General features: G+C 36.8%; 1 long non-coding RNA gene across 1 annotated transcript; it reads left to right on the top strand.

Annotated features, from left to right (window-relative positions):
* The first annotated feature begins 9,786 nt into the window (after positions 1-9,786).
* LOC149777610 (uncharacterized) lies at positions 9,787-14,711 on the top strand. Its single transcript, XR_016416193.1, has 5 exons — positions 9,787-12,154; positions 13,007-13,203; positions 13,704-13,861; positions 14,057-14,163; positions 14,616-14,711. It is a non-coding gene; the product is annotated as an uncharacterized LOC149777610 (long non-coding RNA).
* Positions 14,712-21,640: the final 6,929 nt, after the last annotated feature.

Here is a 21,640-nt window from a genome sequence, read left to right as displayed (position 1 = left end):
AGGTTTTAGATACAACAAAAAATGCATTAAATACGCTACAGTTTGCTTGCCTCGTAACCGACACATTTAAGATATAGGCCTAGTGTTGACCGCTATTGCAACTATGTATCATTAATAATATGGACACTATAGATAGATCCCAAGGAAAACGTAAGCATACCTTTACGGCACAATTAGATTACTGTAGGTTACTTGGTGCAGGTTCAGTTTTAATGTTTTCGTCCAGCACAATATGCTTTTCTCTCTCACTTCGGATTTTTACTTATTTGGTCCCCTTCGCACGGAAGAGTAGAGAGGAATGAAGAAGAAAAAAATGATCAGATGAAATTTTGTATCATTTTAATTTCTTTTAGGCAACTGGGACTATTAATACTTTGTAACGTTATTTTTGATATGTCATTTATGATTAATGAATGAGCAGAAATTCATCATTCATCTATAGGTCTGCTGTATAATGAATGTTTATACATTCGTATTATTGCGTCATGGGATGATCACCATATGATATACCAATAGTATTGGTATATCAATTTGCTTTATGCCAACACTAATTGTCCTGTTATGTTTAAAATAAGTGGTATTACGATATATAATACTATTTTTTCCAGTACGTTTCTCCTCTTTTTTATGTATTGTATGGTGTTTGTTTCTTTTTGTGTTTTTTTTGCATTGTTTTATATTCTAATATTATGACCGATAGTATGACGATTATCAGGAAAAATAATTATTTAAAATATAAATTGTTTTTGCTGTTTTGCTGTTTTTACACTTTATGTATACACAAAAGCTAACCAGCATGAGGAATACTTTACATCGCATATTTATTACACAGTAATATTTTTTGTCAGTAGATTGTACTACTACACAAAATGTTTGAGTGAAAGTAGCTGATGGAGACTTGCGTAATGAACATCATACATCAAAAGACCTATAACAAATTAAAGGGTTGCTGAATGATTGGATACTTGACACAGCAGCAGCGAGTTCATGTTAATGTTACGAATACATCAAAGGTTAATTTTAATTTACAGGCAGAACAGTTATTGTGAGTATTTTTATATGACAGAGAAAACGAAAGGACATGCAATGAGAAAATGAAGAGGTAAATAGGACAACGAGTGTGACAATTCAGTTGAATGTTCAAAGTTTGAGAGCTTAGTGCATGATCGGGTTAATGAAACATGAATGAAGATGGTAAGCAAACGTTGTCTTTTCGTTTAAGATTAAATCCAGCTTGCAGGGATTGGTTCGACTGAAGAGAGTAAGTAAATGTTGTCTTTTCGTTTCATATTAAATCCAGCTTGCAGGGATTGGTTCGACTGAAGAGAGTAAGTAAATGTTGTCTTTTCGTTTCAGATTAAATCCAGCTTGCAGGGATTGGTTCGACTGATCACCTCTTGAACATTATATATTTAAAGTCGAATTAAGCATCAAGCACACTAAGACACTTAGGACATCATCCTATAAGGGGCATCAGACAAAATTCAAATTATTTGTTGATTATAAAATTAACGAATGATGTATGACCGATTCCATATGCATATACAGATAGTTTCACATTTTGTACGGAGGGGCACAATAACATTTCCAGTGCTTAATGCATTGGAAGGCCTTAATCCGGCACTACACACACACACACACACACACATATATATATATATATATATATACAAAAATTCCATCACTTTTTTCAGATGCAACATGCATACCCCAACCCATCCTTCTTGATCATAAAGTATACCAGCATTCCACTATAAGATGGGGAGCTGTAGTGGCTCAGTGGTTAGCTTTCTGGACCTGTGAAATAAGGTAGGTTCAAATTCTACCATCAGACCAACCTGGGTTAGCTACCATGGTGTGTCCTTGGGCAAGGCACTATACTTAAAGTGCCTTGGCACTAAATAACTTACTTGTGTTGGTTTACCATAAAAGGCCAAACCAAAGACAAAAAAACAACAACTTTAAAATATGAGTTTTGTCAATACTAAGTAAATGAAAATCATACTGAAGAAATGTTTTTGTTAATACAGTTTAATGGATCTAAAAATCTCTTTCTTCTGCAGGAGTTTAAAATGTTAAATTAAAAAGGTCATGGTACACATTGCTTTGTTCGTACACATCAGGCTCCGTAACCCATATCCAACTAAAAATTTTAGTAGAGTCTGAATAAAACATATTTTAATCTGGATGATAATATTCTTTCTCCATTCATATATTACACCACCAAGATTGATCCAAATAAGATTACATTTTACTATAACACTGAGGATGAGTATGCCTCTTAACAACTGACAAATGTGGAGAGAATGGAGTTAAACTGAACTTTGATTTCTTTTCAACCATAGCACAAGATGATCATTTATTATGAAAAAACCTGAATAAAGTTGGAGTTCATAACCATGACAGTCTTGATACAATATAAATTCAATATATTATTGTTGTCTTGAGGTATAGTTCTGTATATTACAATCTCACACAAGATCAGGGTATATTTTAGTACCATACAGTTAATTCGGGATTGTATTAATACCTATTCTGGTGAATGAACATTAAATAAGATTTACTATTTTGGAACCAGTTGCAATAAAGTTTACTAAACAAGAGAAAATATGACTTTACTATAATATCTAAAATGTAAAATCTGCAAACAGAATACTTGCTTGACTTTACACTTCAACTGTATCATAATATTTATTTGAAATGAATTTATACAAATGGCATTAAATTGGGTTTCAGGCTGGTAATGACAATGGTAGTAGTGAATAGGGACGGTCTAGGGACTAGGGAACTTCCATGTTAAAAAGGGTATATCCACTCTGGGGACTATGTAATTTAACATGGGAGAAAAAAAAATATCCATTCTAGGGACAAGGGGAATTTAACATGGGAGAAAGAAAAAAAACTATTCACTCTAGGGACAAGGGAAATTGAACATGGGGAATAAATCGTGGGACTCTTGGGACTAGGGGAAATGGAACAGGGTCGGGACCCTATTTTAATAAGGTCCCGACCTGATGGGTCTATGAAAATGGAACAGGCGAAAATTGAAACAGGGAGGGGTCTCTATTTTTTTATTATTTTTTTAAACAAAAAAATAAAAAAGGGGTAGGCAATTGAAAGTCAAGATCTTTTCGAGAGATAGGAATGGCCCTGAAAAGGGCCTTTGGCTTTATGTTAATATACCCTTAACATAAAGGGCATCTGTGACATCTTCTTCTTGACCTTAGGCTACGCCTGACTGCAGGACCATAGATTAAGACTCTTTTGAGGCATCCTTGATGCTCCACATAAGATTCTTCGCATCCACAGGCTGGTGTCTGTCCTGTGGATAACTGTCCAGTTGGATCGGACATACATTGATATGTCCGTCCGGAACATCATCGAAGACACAAGCGTTGAAGATTGTACGTCGGTCCACATGTTGGGGTGCTGAGTAACAGGTGAAGGAATGCAGTGAACTGTACTTATTTATAGGGGGAGGAAGGATTGAAACGGATTGAGTTTGTTGACCAATCCAAACACGCGTTACAAAATTCAGTCAGCCCACGTCCAATCCGAAGAGAGCAGTCTGTGACGTCACATAGTCTATATAGATTCGCTAGCGCCTGTGCGCAGTCAATCTAAGCGACAGTTTTTCAACATGACGGAAACTCAGAAAACGATCAGTTGGGGTGCACTGATGGTGGAGACTACCCAAGGGAACCCAGACTTACTTTCAGAAGAGGTGAATTGGGATTTTGTGGATTTTTTTACCTTGCAAGAATTTGTTCCTGAACCTTCGTCACCTTCTCCTTCATTACCGCACATGGAAAATTTTAGACAGAGACAGAAAGAAGAATTGGAGAAATTTATACAACAGTAAAAGGAAGCGGAACAAGCTTTTCTCCTACAGCAACAGCAGCAAGAAGAAGAGGTAAGAAAAAAACAACAACAAGAAGAAGCAGCAGCAAAGAAACAAGGGTGTCAAAATCAAACGGTCACGGTACTGTTAGACATTTTAGCGGAGTTAAGAAGTCTGAAACAAATGTATCAGACTTCTTTATTACGGCCGAAGAGAATACGACCTTCCCAAGCTAAACACTCCAACCCTGTGACTACGCCTACTGCACCACCCTTAGTGATTTCAACGAAATCATCATCAACAGTACGCAGTCCAGAAGTAGGCCTTGGCCATGGCAAAGGCTTAAGACAGTTAAAGTTGATTGTTTAAACTCACCCCTTAAACCAAAAAAGGCCCTTTTCAGGGCCATCCACGTCTCTCGAAAAGAGATAGACTTTCAATTGCCAATAACTAAAAAAAAACATTTTACCCAATAGTACCTGTCTGTGTATGAGTGTGCGTGAGTGTAGGTTCTTATTTTAAAATCAAAACCCAAAGACACTTACCTTTTATAATTAATTTATTCTTTTATAAATATTTACAATTCACAATTCACAACAGAGCACTTTAAAAAGTTCATAGACTTATTCTGTCTCATTGTTCACTCTCTGTTTTTTTTAATTTCTTCACCGTCATAGTCTTTTCCTCCTCTTCCTCCTCACTTTCTTCCCTTCTTTTCTTCTCCTGTTTCTTTTTCTTCACCTGTCTGTTTTCTTCCTCTTCTTCTTCCTCTTCCTCTGAAGAATCCCTCTCTTCTTCTGACTCCTCTTGTTTCTTTTTTGGGCAGTCTGGTGACCAATGTCCTTTTTCTTGACAATAATAACAGGTATCTTGACTTTTGACTCTTCTAACCCCCTTTTTTTCTTTTTTGACGGTCTGCACACTCTGAAGACCAATGCCCTTTCTTCTGACAGATATAGCAAGTATCTTGACTTTTATCTTGAAAGGAAGGAGAGTAGTCCCTCGGCTGGTCTGAAGAGAATTTTCTAATGACCCCTCGCAAAGCTCTGATGAAACGTTCGATCTTGGTAGTCTCTTCCATCGTTGTGCTCAGTTTGAGAGTGAAATGAATAGTGAAAGGACAAGACACATACCCTTTATATACGCTGGTCTGCTATGACTATAAATTAGTCCATGGTGTTTAAACTTTAGTCATTTGACTTTTTGCTATCGAGATGAAATGATCCAATTCATTTGAGAAGAAAGAAGAAGAAAGTAAGAGGCAGAAACGTGATCTATCGCCTCGTACCAGGGCTGAAGTCTTGGCACAAATTCATGCCAGTGATTTTGAAGAGGACATGAGTGAACCAGAATCCAAACCCTCTAAACAAAGTTTACCACCCTTAGTCAACCCTGAAAAGTACTATGACATTCGAGAGACGGAAAAGCGTCCCTCTAGAAAATTTAGAACTACGGCTTACAAATACACAGTGAAGTTTAAAGATTTCAAGTCTGAAGTACTGTTGAAGAAAGCAGAAGGGTTCATCACCGACATGTGGGATTCTTTGCTCACCACACTCAAGCGACAATGTCAACCCAAAGAAGATGATCGCTTGAGACTTTCCATACAATATGACGGCTTGAAATCCCCTGTTTGGATCGAGTTTAGCAGCCCTGCAGAATTGACCACTTCCAAAGTCATGGACAAGATTCAACACGTGCAACAATCTAATGACCAGTTTGACATCACCGATGGAAAAGCCACACTGGACATGACCCACGTCTCTCCTCCTCAAGGGACCGGACAATGCAAAAAGACCATATTGGTCAACAACCTTCGCATTACCAAAACAAGTCTTGTCCAAATTAACAATTTTCAAGACCACATGTGTTTAGCCCGAGCCATCGTGGTGGGATGAACCTATGCCGACAAGAACGACACGGTAGAATGGAAAAGAGCCTGGGAGAACATTCGAAAATCGAACAGAGCCAAACAACGAAATGAAGCAGAACTTCTGTTACAAAAAGCATGCCTGTCCAAAGACACATCCTGTGGCATTCCTGAGATGCAAAAATTGCAAGATGCCCTAGCTCCACGATACACCTTGAAAGTGCACCCTCAAGAAGTGCGCGGGTCTCTGTTGTTTCGAGGGAAAGACTTTAAGGATGGAAAATACATTCACCTCTATCATCACGATGACCATTTCGATACCATTACCACTATCACTGGATTCCTGGGATACAAATATTACTGTGAGAAATGTGACTTATGATGGTTATAATAATCGAGAGCAACACAAACATTGTGGATCGAACTGCTCAGGATGTTTGGCCTCTCAACCCTGTCTGAGCGAAGGGCAAGAACCAGTGCATTGTCCTGCTTGTCTGTGCACATTTGTCAGCCCTGCCTGTTACCAACAACATCTGAAGATGCAAGGTTCACAGAAGAAATGTGCTTGTCAACTCCTGAGATTGTGCCCAATGTGTGGACAAGGTCTATGTATCAACAGTACCAAGGCACACTTATGTTCAGGAAAGAAAAAATGTCACATTTGACACTGCATCGTGGACTTGGAACACCAATGCTACATGCAAAAATACCAATCCCAACCAGAGAAAGAGGATGGTCACAAGAAGAAGAAAGGCAATTTCATCTTTTTCGATTTCGAATGCATGCAAGAGACCGGTATTCACATTCCTAATTTCTGCGTGGCTCATCGAGCGTGCGAGAAGTAATTCAATAACCTATCTTGAGTTATTGCCCTCACTGCAGTAAGATTCCTGGAGGGCGTGAAAAAATCTTTCAAGGACCGAACACACTAGCCGATTTCACACAATGGGTCTTAGACCCCATCGACAAGACGTGGAGCCAAGAGGACATCGAACATTATTATGGAGAATGTCATTACCATGCCACGGTGATGGCTCACAATTTCTCCGGATACGATGGACAGTTTCTTTTGAGATGTTATACGGAACGTGGCATCGAGCGTCCTAAAATCACTTTGAACGGAGCCAAATTCATTTTCATGCAAGTGGGACAAGTGCATTTTAAAGATTCGATGAGCTACTTAGCCATGCCTTTGAGTCGAATGCCTAAAATGTTTGGAATGACAGAAATGGCTAAAGGGTACTTTCCACACGTTTTCAATACAGAAGCCAATCAACACGCCGTTCTACCCCATTTGCCTCAGGCTCACTATTACGACCCTGACAACATGCGTACCGAACGAGAAACTTTCTACGCTTGGTACCAGGCTCACGCCTCCGACCCTTTCGACTCTCAGGAAGAAATGCTAAAGTATCGTCGTTCCGACGTGGACATTTTACGGCGATGCTGTGGAAAATTTCGAGAACTGTTCATGGAACACGGAGGGGTTGATCATTTAAAAGAGGCTTGCACCATTGCCAAAGCGTGTTCCTTAGTCTACCGACAACGATTCATGCTTGAAAACACTGTGGCTGTCATCAGTCCTCAAACGACCAACTATGTCAAACGTCAATACTCGGTCAAAGCCCCATGCTGGTTGCATTACTTGTGCGACAAGGAAGACAAATGGATTCAGCATGCCCGCAACGGACAGGGCATTCATCGGAAAGCATTCGGTCGATGGCTGGGACTTAGAAAACCACAAGATCATGTACGAGTTTAACGGTTGCTTATTTCACGGATGTCCCGTCTGTTACCCTGACCAGGGCACTAAAAATCAGTTCTTACAACGAACCATGGAAGACTTGTACCAGGCTATTTGTCAGCGACGCCTAAAGTTAGAACAGGAAGGATACCAAGTGGTGGAAATGTGGGAACACAAATACAATCACCGTTTGAACACCGATCCCGAGTTTAAACGCCTCATGGAAAGTTACCAGTTCATGGACCCCCTGAACCCAAGTGATAGTTTGTACGGAGGAAGGACCAATGCCACCTGTTTGCTGTACCAAGCTGACGAAGAGAAAGGAGAAGAAATCAAATACTTGGACGTGTGTTCACTGTATCCCTACGTGTGCAAATATTGTTGCTTTCCTGCAGGGCACCCCAATTGTTCACCGAACACATCGACCTAACAAACATTCGACAATACGAAGGCTTGATCAAGTGCAAAGTTTTGCCTCCCACGAACCTATACCATCCCGTCTTACCTCGCCATTGCCAAGGCAAACTTATGTTTCCTTTGTGCCGTACTTGTGCTGAAACGTGCAACCAAGATCAACCTTGTCATCACACCCAGGAAGAACGGGCCTTGACGGGGACATGGGTCAGCGTAGAATTGTTCAAAGCTCTGAACATGGGATACCAACTGTTAGAAGTGTACGAAATTTGCCACTTTCCCAAGACACAATAATTCCACAAGGGTGACCCCACGCAGAAAGGCATTTTCGCAGACTACGTGGATGCCTTTTTGAAACTGAGCAAGAAGCCAGTGGCTATCTGTCCTGGTGTCACACTCCCGAAGACCAAAAGACATTGAGAGAGAAATTCTGGGCACAAGAAGGCATTACTTTAGATCACATTGAGAAAAACGAAGGCAGGCGATCGTTTGCCAAAGTGATGTTAAATTGCTTGTGGGGTAAAATGGCACAATGACCGTGTTTACCCAAGACGGAGTATTTGACCGAACCTTCCCGCTACTTTCAGATGATTCACGACAAAGCCAAATTCATGAAACACGTGGACGTCGTTCGTGAGGATTTGATCTTGGTGAATTACGAAGAAGATCTGAACTTTGTAGAAGATGACCCCTTTGGAAATGTCATCATTGCAGCTTACATGACAGCTCATGCTCGCTTAAAATTGTACGAAGCTTTAGAACTGTTAGGGGAACGTGTCTTGTACTTTGACATGGACAGTTGCATTTATATCGATCACCCGAGTCAACAGCACCCTGACATCGAAGGAGACCGTTTAGGAGCCTGGACAGACGAGCACCCCGATGACAAGATTCTAAGTTTCGTCAGTGGCGGTCCCAAAAATTACGGCTACGAATACTGGGACAAACAAGGAGAAGTGCACACGAAGTGTAAAGTGAAAGGACTTACTCTGAATTATCGTACCAGTCGAGTGGTCAACTTTGGCGTATTGAAAGAAGCCTTGCAGTCTAGAGAAAGTGACCACCTATCAACCCAACAAGATTGTACGTTTACCCACACACCACATCGTCAGTCGACCCTTGGAAAAAGTCTATCAAATCGTGTAGCAGAAGCGAGTGCGGCTTCCCACCCACTTTACTTTGCCGTATGGACATGTCGGTATAAAACATTGGTTGTAAGAGGATAGCCACCCACCAGAAGGATGACTTCGCCACAGCAAGAATCGAGTGAGAAATCCAGTGAGAACTCCAAGTTCAAACCCTACCATTTTCCAGTCTTCTTACCTGACTATTGTGATTGTGCCCGTCGATTGGACACGTTTCAAAAATGGCCTACGGATAGGGAAGGATTACCTTCTTCGTATGTTTTAGCTAGAACAGGATTTGTCTACTTCGGACCTGAGTCAGGATTGGGATACGAAGTACAGTGTTTCGCTTGCGGACTGAAGTTACGAATGGATCTATGTATCTACAAAGATTCAGCTATTCTGGAACATACTCGATGGTCTCCGCACTGCCCTTACCTTTCAATGGCCTTTCCACCCATTAAACTACGGTACAATTATGACGGTACCTTAGAGACGGTACCTTCCAAAACTAGACGTAAACACATAACATCCTATTTCATTGTTGTTTCTTTTCCACATAATAGCTTATTTTTTATAAAATGTTAAACTTTACTAATCTTTTTTCAAGATCACTTTAGTTTGCAAAAATATATCTTGTCATTTATTGGCATTCAACATTGAATTTTGTAAACTAGCTATAAACCTGACCTAATTACTCAACTTAACTGCTGACAGAAACAGTCTACAGTAAATGTATTTCATTTCTATAGCTCGATGGATAAACATTACATCTTTTAAAGCTGTGCACGAGTCAGGAAAACATGGGGGTGGTATCCCCTGTGTCCAAAATTAATATCATTTTGAATAGAATATTCTAGTGACAATTGCCTCTTTTCAAATGGTAAGCATTGCTTTTTTTTATTTTCGTCAATCTGTCAAATTCGGTATGCATTTTGCTTTAATATTTGAGATGGAAACCTTAGGTGCATAGAAATGTCAGACAGCATTGTACATCATCGATGGTGTCCAACATACTTTTATGATCATAAAACAAAATCCCATTTTTTAGTTATGGCCACTGATTTAAAAAATATTCATCCAAGCTAAATATAATAATAATAATAATGAGGACTTTGTATAGCGCCTAATCTTTAGAAGCTCTAAGCGCTTTGCAACATTAGACAACATAAAAACATACACAATGATATGATTACAAAAACAAACACCATGAAATTAGAAAACATAAAAAACATGCTGAGAATATTTAAGGTAGTTAACATTATTAAGTCATTAAGTTTGTTTTTGTAGTCAGAATAAGTAGTTTTGAGAGCACTCTTGAATGGGATCACTGCGTCTTTGTGTCTAAGTTCAGTGGGCAATTCATTCCATGTTGCTGGGCCCTGGTATGCAAAAGAATGCTGTCCATGTGACTTTGTTTTCATAGTGAGAATAATGAGTATATGATTGTCGGAAGAGGAGTGTAAGTATCTTGCTTGTGTGTACACATAGGTGAGGTCGGATAGGTATGTTGGACTAGAGTCTGTCAGTGAAACGTAGCACAGAGAACTAATGTTGTGTTTGATTCTGGATCGAATGGATAGCCAGTGTTGGGTACAGAGCAGCGGGGAGGTGTGCTCTGATTGTGGTACTCTAAGTATGATCCAAGCAGCTATGTTTTGAACTTTTTGAAGTCTCTGCAGTAGATATTAAGATGAACCAGACAGAATTGAGTTACCATAGTCCAGTCTTGAAAGTAGTAATGAACACACAAGTGTTTTAGTGGCATCAACTGAAAGATCTCTGAGAATGGAGCTGATGCGTCTCAGCTCAAGATATGCAGCCTTGCATATGTTCATGACATGTTGGTGCAATGTGAGAGTACTGTCCAGAGTAACACCTAGGTTTTGTACTGATTGTGTGAATTTAATGTTGGTGTTGCTGATATTTATTGTGTGAGGTAAAGGATGTGAATGAGAAAGTCTTTGTGTTGTAATCAGAATGGCCTCAGTTTTATCATCATTCATCTGCAGCTTGTTACAAGTCATCCATGATTTCACATCAGAAATGCACATCTCTACACCTTGGATGGTAGCATCAACTTCAGTTGGGTGGCTAGATTTGTATATTTGGGTGTCATCAGTGTACAATTGGTGAGACACTGGATGATGATCTATGACACTTGAGAGCAGCTGAGTGTATAGAGTGTAGAGAACAGGTCCAAGAACAGACCCCCGTGCAACACCACAACGTAGATCAACTGGGCTGGAGTGTAATCTGTTTGCAGACACAATTTGTGTCCTGTGGCAAGGGCGATATGCAGATTGTACATTGCTAAAAAGACTGTTTGAATTCAGACAAGATGCAAGCTGGGATTGAACAACCTTTTGTAAGATTTTTTATATGAATTGGAGATTAGAAACCGGGCAGTAGTTCTTTAAATCCTTATGGTGTAGTGTTAGTTTCTTCAGCAGAGGTTTTACAATGGGAGTTTTGAAAAATGATGGAAATTATGCTGATGAGAGAGAGGTATTAATAACATCAGTTAGTGAAGGCAATACTGGATCTAAGCACTCAAGCAGCAGTAATGTTGGAATTGGATCAAGTTCACATGACTTTGGTGCACTCTAGGATGATTATTTAAAGATGAAAATCTCAAGTGGAAACCTTTCTGGTCAGCCATCTCATCCAAAACCTCCTGAAATGGAGAGTATTTTGCAGACTCCAAGATTTCCTCTTATCCTGCTGGTATGTTCTATTTAGTTTATCTGGTCTCTTTTTATTTTTTATCAATTGCTTTTATACCATGCCACAATTGGAAATTCTTTATCAAAAGTATGTATAAATTTCATCATTTTTCTGTCTGTTTAATAAGATGTGTTTAAGAGTACTTACTTACTCATGATGCTGTATATATGAGATTAGATGTTTTGTTAAAAAGAATGCATTTTGTGATATATTGTATCACTGCTTTATATACAGTGGTCATTGCAACCAGTATGCATTTTGTTTACATGCCAAAAAATCCAGTCTGATTTCTTTGTTTCTTTTTTACTGCAATTAAGGAGTAGTGATAATCTTTATACTCTTAGCTGCATCCAGAAGGACAACACCATCACCATCCCCATCCACTCTGGAGTGGAGAATATAAAGATTTCTCTCTGCCAGTTCCTCTGCAAGTAGTAAGTATTGAGGATGGAAAAAAAATGTACATTATAGAATAATGAAACAAATACTACAGGTGTTGACTTTTATATAATCTCTTATTTCATTTACAGCTCTCTAAATACGAGTAGGTCAATTATACACTGTATTTATGAATTTAATTCTCATCCAAGGTAGTAGAACTGTTTTATGTTTGACAAAATGTTGGGTAATTTGAGGCCATACACTAAAAACACATTGTGTAGCATTTAAAAATGCTTATGTTCAATGCACGTAAAACTCATTGGTTTGTTGTCACTTCAGTTGATAATAGTCTTGTCATCTTGTAGACATTTTGAATGTTAGTGTTCAATGCTAAGGTCATATACATTGATTCAACATCAAAATTTGTTTGCAAAATGGAAGATTATGACATGAAAGCACAAGCTCTTGTAGCTTAGATACTGTTATTTCAGAACATTGTGAGATGTTAATTAATTAAATTATAGGTCATAAAACATACTCTTCAAGACTTATTTGTGCAAATAAACAATGAATTGTTTTTCATTGATGTGTCGACTGTTCATCATTCCATTGGTTTTTTTATTTTTCTTTCTGATGTATACCATTGTCTTGTGTAAGTCAGACGCCTAAACCATCTACATTGAATGCAGACTTTACAGACACCAGCAGTGAAACAACATATCCAGGGAATAAAAAAATAAAGGATTATAGGGAAAAGTTTTCATATAAACTGTACAAAAACCATGTATTTCATTCCATAAATATATTTCATTGTTAAACCCATGTTCACTGTACAGATCTTTTTAAGGAGTTTATAATAATGATCTTGATCTTTCAAAACTAATTTCATCACAAATCTGTTACAGATTTCCAGTTCAATGTACTTATGAAACTGGACACAAATATTGAGAATTTGTTGGAGCAGCTGGCCCTCCAAGTTCATACACAAGGCCCAGACACAGAATATAGAGAAGAAATTCTTGCAATGCCATGTGATTCAGTGGAGGAACTAGAGGGCCTTTGCCAGAGGTTGGAGGAGAATCCCAAACTCTCCAAGAAGATGGTAAATTGGGGCTTTATTTTGTATTTAAAAAAACTGTTATAACCTTTATTTGCTGTTGTGAACCTCAATATGCATTATGCAAGTTCTGCAGTGCCTGTATAATTATTTTTGGGGGTGGGGTGAACATGTAGTGGTCGGCTGTTTTGTCTTACGGATGTAGGCCAAAACATGTTTAGAGATGAACATGTAACAGGTATTTTACTACATATACACTATTACATATTATGTGGCTACTTTAATTCAATCCTTGAGTGAATGTCATTTATGAAGTTAATAGATTCACGGTGGTTAATTTGGTTTATAATTGCTATTAGTACATTGTGTTGCATAGTTAATGTTATCAAATTTTTTTCAAGTTAGAGAAATTAAATTTGCTTGCAAAACCATGGCAAAAAATAACTGTATACAAGCATATTTTGTCACATCGATCATGAAATACTACTACTAATAATAATATCAAAATCAAAAAATAGTAATATTATTATTATTATTATTTTCAGATATGCTACTTGAGCTCCCTTGGCAGGTTTACAATTGGGGATAGTGTCTGCAGGATGATGAAAAAGCTTAAAACAAAAAGACTGGCCAGAGTATAGTCCAAAGGGACGTAAAGGGAAAAAAGCATTTCAAGAGCTTGTGATATGTCAGGTTTTGATAAGTAAGTATGGCTTGATTTAAATTGTGTTTTTCATGTGACTTGCCAGAAATTTTTAAATGAATTGATAAAGTAACTTGAAACACATTTCAAAGTACATGTTTTAAAAATATTCCATTGATTATTGCTGGCATTTAGAAAAATGCAATGCATCCTTTGTTGTGAAACTTATTTTAAAACATTGTATTACTCTTGCAGAAGCCTGCTTGAAAACTAATCTCAAAGCAAAGGCAAATGGAATGGAAGAGACCATATCAGAGACCCTCAAATATGCACCCAACCAACGCAGAATGATAAAAAACAAGGTAATCCAAATGACTCTTATTTCATCAATATTGGATTCAGTTTCGTCTTTTAAAGCATAGTATTTGCAAAGCGGATGCATTTCTAAACTGATAACAAAATCAGCTTATCCTATTGCCCAGGACTATCAGAGCTAGAGTCCAGCTAACTACAATATGCATATATCTTGTCTGATCGGACAAGTGCCTCCATTTGGAATTTTTATTCACATGAAATATTTGGATGAAATAAATTCATCTTTGTGCAAATTGATTGCACCATCCACTTGCCAGAAATGACAAGTAAGTGCAATGTTATCTTGTATCATGGCTTAACGATAGTAAGGGAAGCACAAGTGCAGTGAAGAAAATTTCATACATTTTTATAATGCTGATTAACATGACTTCTGCATATGTAACTAGTGCTGAGATGATATGACTTTATTTAAGCATTACAATTTTGTTTTAATTTGCAGGTGCCTGAGCAGAAGAAGTAATAGATAAACTTTACAGTGGAGTTGGAGACTGATTCTGATTCATAATCTTAATTAAATCTAGAAAATAAACATAAAGTCATATTAAAATATCTGTTGTATTGTTTCCTTCTTTCATTTTTCTCTTAAAAACAAATGTCTGAACCTTTAGTCTGTAAATTCAGTGGATTCCTTATCAGCCCATCTACTTTTACTTTACACCATGCTACTTTTAAAAAAAATGAATTATCCCCATTGGGGTAGGTCCCCCCAACCCCCCACCCTACTTTGTCAACTTACCTGCCACATTTAAATCTAATGGAAGGCCCTGCTGTAAAGCCTGTTAGTAAAACTACCCAACAAGAGGATTTCATACATTTGCAACTCCTAGATGGATGGTAATGTTTTCATTTTTGTAATGTAGATTTGGACATTCTTGCCACCAGTATGGAATATGTGTTTCAGAAACACAAGCAGCTTTCATCAGATTTGCATATAGGTTTTATATGTTGTGAGTATGTTGTAGGAAGTTTTTTTAAATAACATCATATGAGATGATGCCAGTGGAAATGGCAGAAAAGTGTCTGTATTGTTCACCAACTACACCTTGTTCTTACAAAATGTGGCTGTTACACATTCCCATGATGATATCACTGACAGCCATCAGTGAGGAATGCCCCAACAAGCATAATACAAATTGCTTCCATTGTAATTGTTACAATTCCATTCTGACCACTCCGGTGTCCTAGTGGTTAGAGCGTCCGCCTCAGAAGCGGGAGGTCATGGGTTCAAACCCCAGCCAAGTCATACCAAAGACTTACAAAAATGGTATTAACAGCTACCTCGCTAGACGCTCAGCATTAAGAGGTTAGTGTTATGACTGATCGGCCTGGTGTCAGGATAATGTGACTGGGTGCAACATCATACTACATGTTTGCAGCATGATGCCCCAGTGCTATACATCACTATAAACTGCCACACTGCAGACATCGTAGCAATATGACTGAAAAATTATTCAAGCTACGTTAAAAATCCAATCACACACACACAATTCCATTCTACGATCCAGAACCAACACTAATTCCATACTGCAGTTCTTGCATTTCAATCCAATTTTGCTTTTGAAATGTAGTGCCACTCATTTCATAATGAACCCATTCATTTCAAACACTCGCAAATACTTATTATTCCTGTCTACAACTGAAAAATATCTATATAAAAAAACGTGTAACTGTGTTTTTTGCAAGGGCATGGAGATGCACAAAAACTTGCACCTGAAGCTTGAATAAAACCCCGACTGTGGATAAGACTTTACCCATCGATTACCCCAGCTTGGGGATAAATTCCGACCGTGGCGATTTATTATATATCCTATGACTGCTCCAGCTTGAGGGCAAAATCCAAGCACATCCCTAAAAAGATAACAAGTATAGCGGCTCTTTACCTTCTGTAAATGCCACTTGAGCTTCCTGATGCTGTTGTATCTGCCATTTGACAGAATCACGAATGTGGATATATTTCTTAATTGCCTCTAGTTGTTGAGCTAGTTTAGCTGTATGAAATTCCTTTGTGCAGACTCACTCATTATTAATATTACAACGGTGATTTAATTACACATCACCTGTCAGCACACCGATGATAAGTCAGTTATTTTATAACACACCAACAAGCTTGCCACTTGCACCCCCCCCCCCTTTTTTTTATTTGGGCACCTGTGGACATGAATCTGCAAGGCTCAAATTGTCATTTTTAATATAAGATCTCAACATTTTTAAGGCCTTAATTTTAAAGACATCCTTAAAACCCCCAAAAGGTTATCAACTGGATCACCAGCCTTCGTTTAGAGTAACAGCAAGTATATATATATATATATATATATATATATATATATATATATATATATATATATATATATATATATATATATATATATATATATATATATATATATATATATATATATATATATATATATATTTAGGTCTAAGGAAACACAATAAAAATGTTTGATTTAACAATGACATATTTGCCTCAGGTCTGTGATCCTGAAGTGAATATTAACTGTCCATTTATTTTCTTGGCTTTTCTTTACTAGGAAATTGATTATAGAGATTTCTGCAATGGTGAAGGCAATGTAAAAATTGGTTACTATAGCATACTTTTTACGCCATGTTTGAAAAAATAAATCCAATGGAAAGGTTATATTCTGAAAATCTTCATTAAATTAAGTTAATATAGGGGAAAAAACTTTAAGAGTTCATAAATATTTTTCAGTGCTGAATAAAGATATAACATAACACTTTCTGCTGTGATTTTAATAGTTTCTGAGAGCATGAAAAATTTCTAGAACTATAATGTATAAATGTTTTCAAAAGATTATATTAATATGAGGGAAATATCTGTTATGAAATAAACCGACAAGATCTTGTATGAATTCATGTTATCTTTAAATATGATATTTATGTGAAAATATCTGGAAGAAAAAACAAGATGGTGCCACTCACACATACAATGTGGTTGCAACAGTAGCCATATTAAGAAACTTTTTATCGCTACTTCTGAATGGATAATTGTGTCAGCGTGTCAACATGTGTACAAAATACTTATGTTGATGTCTAGCAGGTCCTGAATGAGAATTATGGTGCTGTACAGACATCCTATAAGGCCACCAATGTGGCCATCCTGAAAATCTTGGTATAACTACTTCTCCTGAATGAATCGTCATATCAGTGAAAGACTTCTTATGTCTAGTTGGACGTAAATGAAAATAGTGCCAATCTAACCTCCAATATGGCTGTTTTAATGGGCATCTGGAAAACCCCTTCCTTGCTACTTCTCCTAGATGGCTGGTCATTTTGACATTGTGCTTTCACTAGATGACCTATTTGATGTCTGGTTGGCCGTAAATGGAACTATGCATATGGTTTTGATGTCTAGTTGGTCCTAAATGTGGTTTTTGCTGCTCATAAACTTCCAATGGTATTATAGTTGGTTCCTTAATGAAACTGCTGTACAAAATTAAAAGGCCTTCTCACTTTCTATCAAGTTGGATACAATTATCTTTACCAGCTAGGATTTCTTGATCCTCTTTTTTATACATCAACCCTTCGCATATGTAGTTAGCTAAAACAGTATTTTGAACAATTAATTGCCCTCTTGCAAGTACAATCCCAATTGCATGCTTTTACCAGTGTGAGAGCTCCTTATATAAGTAGCTATGTATTCAGTAACTGAATTTCCACATCCACATGCATCAACTCAGAATTAAAAGTTGCAAAACATATACAAATTTGAAAATCTTGAGACATGTGTCACTTTGCATGATGGGTGTTATGATTTAAATGCAACAAGGAAATTGAATTAGGGTTAATTTCTTTAAGCTGTATTCAATCATGGGGCCCTGGATTATAGAATGGTCTAGGCATACACATCACTAATCAACTCTCTCTAGTCCAACCAATGTGTGTATATGAGAAAGCTTGCCAGTAGCGTTATGTGTGTTGATTTCTTCCAATAAATATGTTGGCTGCCATGAAAAGTCTATGATGTCCTGAAAAATGGTGTTAAGCTCCATACAAGCAAGCTAAACAATCAATGATATAATGGAACAGTAGACACCATTTTAGCTAAATATGCCAAGAATTGATTTAGAGACTTGGTTAGTGATGATGACTTAAAATTGGCAAGGGATTAAAAAGATAAAAGAAATGACCTTTAATGGCACTGTAATATAACAAATGAGGAAAAACAAAAGTTTATTGCATTTGAACCTTTTGTCTTTTCACAGTTTCAATTTAAGTCATAAGGCCCCTTATGTTGCCTTACCAAACATATAGCAAGTTATTACCTCAAGCCCTTGCACTAATAATGCCTCACCAAGTAAGCAGTCTTTTATGAAGTCTCAGGTCTGAGTATATGTCTAGCAATACTTATGTCCAGTTTGTTTATAAAATTCTTTCTCACATGGTACAGTTTTCAGAGAGACACGATAAATTCAACAAGTGTGGTAATGAAGGGACAGGCATTCTTTATTTTTGCACACATCCCAAAGGGACATTGCTATGTTTGAATCAACACTGAACTGAAGAATGGAGCATCAGCTGCATCAATTAAAATATTGTGGCCCACACAAAATACTGCAAGGACTATAATCAATTTATGAGTGCAATGGGCATGAATTACTGTAGCAGACTGGAGGAAGTAATCCGAATTTATTAATATCTTGAAGCTAAATATAGTAAAGTTTTCATCTATAATCTGTGGAATCGTTTTTGCACACAGTTTGCAGGATTTGTCTTTGGGTCATCGTTTTTCTTTTTCTTCATCTTTCTAGCTTATGGTATCTTGATAAGTCTTATGGTGCCGTGCAACTGCACTTGATGATTACCACAGCCAGTGACATTGTATCAAATCTTCTGGGATCATATGATTCAATGCAAATTCCACATAACCTATCACCATCCTCATGTTTGCCATCTGACTTACTAAGTTATTTTGCCTAAATAATAATAAAAACAATCTGGTCTGATGTATTGATAGCGTTCTGAATGACCATAATATATTCTCTGTATCTACCCTAGAAAATCCTGAGTGGATCGCTGTTTGATTTTAATAAACCAAAGTAATCCAATGAAAGGCATTTTACAGACACAAGTGTCTGTTTCCTGTATGCAGTGATTAAATGATAGTATTATGTCTTTATTTTTTTAAAACTGATAATACATATGATCACCTTCAATGTGCAATATTAGTTATGTTAATTAACGAGTGGGCAATATTTGAATTTCAAAGATAAAAGTGTATGCCATGATCACTTTAGTAGGATGATTTGTCAAGTGAGGTTATCTTTTCTGTTTGAATGAATATTGTTAACTAAACTATTTTCGCAAGTTATGACATAAGAATGATTCAAAGAAAGAAAATTCATTAAATTGAACATATAAAATGTAATACTGCAACAGAGTCTAGATGAACTATTTCTTCAGAGACACAATCCAGACTCTGTGGCAGCAAAATTATCAAATAGGACACAACTAAGAGACAATCACATTTTCAGTCACAATGGTTTGACAATTATCAATGGCTCGAATTCATTGACTGTGAAGGCAAAGTGATTTGCAGTTACTGCAAAAAAAGTTCCCAAACTGTCACAGATTTTAAATTCTACCAGTGGACTTGTAAGTGTAACTGACAAATTCAGGATTTAATCAAGCAAGTCTCATGATAGTATTATACCTAATAAAGCAAAATGTAGCACAGTATATTCATGACACTTAGGCCAGCATGTACAAAATATTCCTCAAGTTACAGTTGCTAGCACTCCACTAAGAAATGTCATTTTATAATAAATAAAAATGTAATGGAAAAAAAAATCGATAAAGTGATTGCACTCTTTAACATAGCCTACTACCTAACTCAATAATGAAAATGATTTGGTTCATTATATCTTTGTGTTTTATGGAATAAATGCATACATCTGATTGAATTTTAGGCAAGAGACTGAACTTTTGGGTTAAGTTAAAATGTATGTGGAACAAATGCATTTTCTAAAACTACTTGTATCAGTGTGCATTGTGACTTTTCTTTAAGATAACTCTAAATGGTACTGGGTATATATCATTTTCTTCAACTGCACACTGTTGTCTTCCATTTGATTTGATGACTTACAGCTATACTGTCTACACAGTAGGCCTCAACGTCAGGAAAAATTCTGTATACTTCAGTTACAGCTGAAATAAGTTTTGCATTAGTACCTGAATCAGACAAAAAAGGTTGTGTTCTAGTGTGTGAATAGAAATGGCTAAAAGTAATATAGACAAAAGCCATAAGAGTACACAAGTTACATATGAAAACCACCAATTCACTTGCATGTGTGGCATACAAGTTCAAAGATTTGCTTCATGTTTATTTGTGTACACACATTGTTCAACTCATAAGATATTTTAAGAGCTATTTCTCTACTGTATGCATAATTCATTTACAAATGTGATTAGTGGGCCACACCGAAGGCCATACTATTAGTTCACTTGGCAATATGGTAACGTCAGTTGAAAAGCATAATCATCCATTAAAAGAGCATTATGATATGAACATTAGGTATTTAGGACATATAGATTTTTCTTTTCCAAATGGAGTCCAAGTAATTATTGCCCAATCCAGGTATAATTTTGTACACAAGTAAAGAACAAAATAAGATAAATCTTCATTTATTTGCAATTGACAATACACTTCTTAATGAATATACACTTTTGCATTTATTTTGTATCACTTGAATAAACAATATTTCTTTCAGTTCATTTTAAACTTTTATTTTATATCACTTGAGTAAACAATATCTCTTTCGTTTCATTTAACACTTAGAAACAGGTTCTTCCAGTTACAATAATCAACTCTGGAAACAATAAACAAACTGGAACTTTTGACCTAATTATGTTACATTTACTAGGGTTAAAACAATAAATTCCTTAACATAATAAATTAACAGTTCCAGTTAATCAAACACAAAATCATCTTTTATACAGGGTGTGAACTGTTAATATTTACAGGATAAAGCTTATAGTTTCCAAATTGATTGAAGCTTACATGTTGCAGTTGCTGGCACATATCTATTTCCAGCATGGTTTGCATACATTCCACCTTTAATAATTTTGTTACTTCCCTACCCCACCCCATTCAGTAACAAGTATCAAAAATCAGGCTCATTCTAAGGCAAAGTCTGTAACTTGTGTACCACAGTCATCAGAGAGACAAAGATGCAAAACTTTATGATGCCTGTCAAAGGAAGAAAACAGTTTGTTGTTTACCCAAGTTTTGAACCAGTTAACTTGAATTCTCAGACCATCAATTGCTACAGCTAATTACAATTGTTAGGGAATAATGAGAACTCACCTTCAGTTATCTGTGTATATATATAATTTTAATAACCAAGAATACCGGATGTCTGGGAACATTATAGCATTCAATGGTAACGTCAGAACTGAGATGAGAGAATTAAACAAGCATAGTACATGACATAATATATCCATAAA

Source organism: Sinohyriopsis cumingii, chromosome 18 (genome assembly GCF_028554795.1).
Source record: "Sinohyriopsis cumingii isolate HCF-2022 chromosome 18, ASM2855479v2, whole genome shotgun sequence".
NCBI classification, from domain to species: Eukaryota; Metazoa; Mollusca; class Bivalvia; order Unionida; family Unionidae; genus Sinohyriopsis; species Sinohyriopsis cumingii.
The sequence above is the reverse complement of the archived record's forward strand: the minus strand, read 5'-3'. Positions and strand labels throughout refer to the sequence as shown.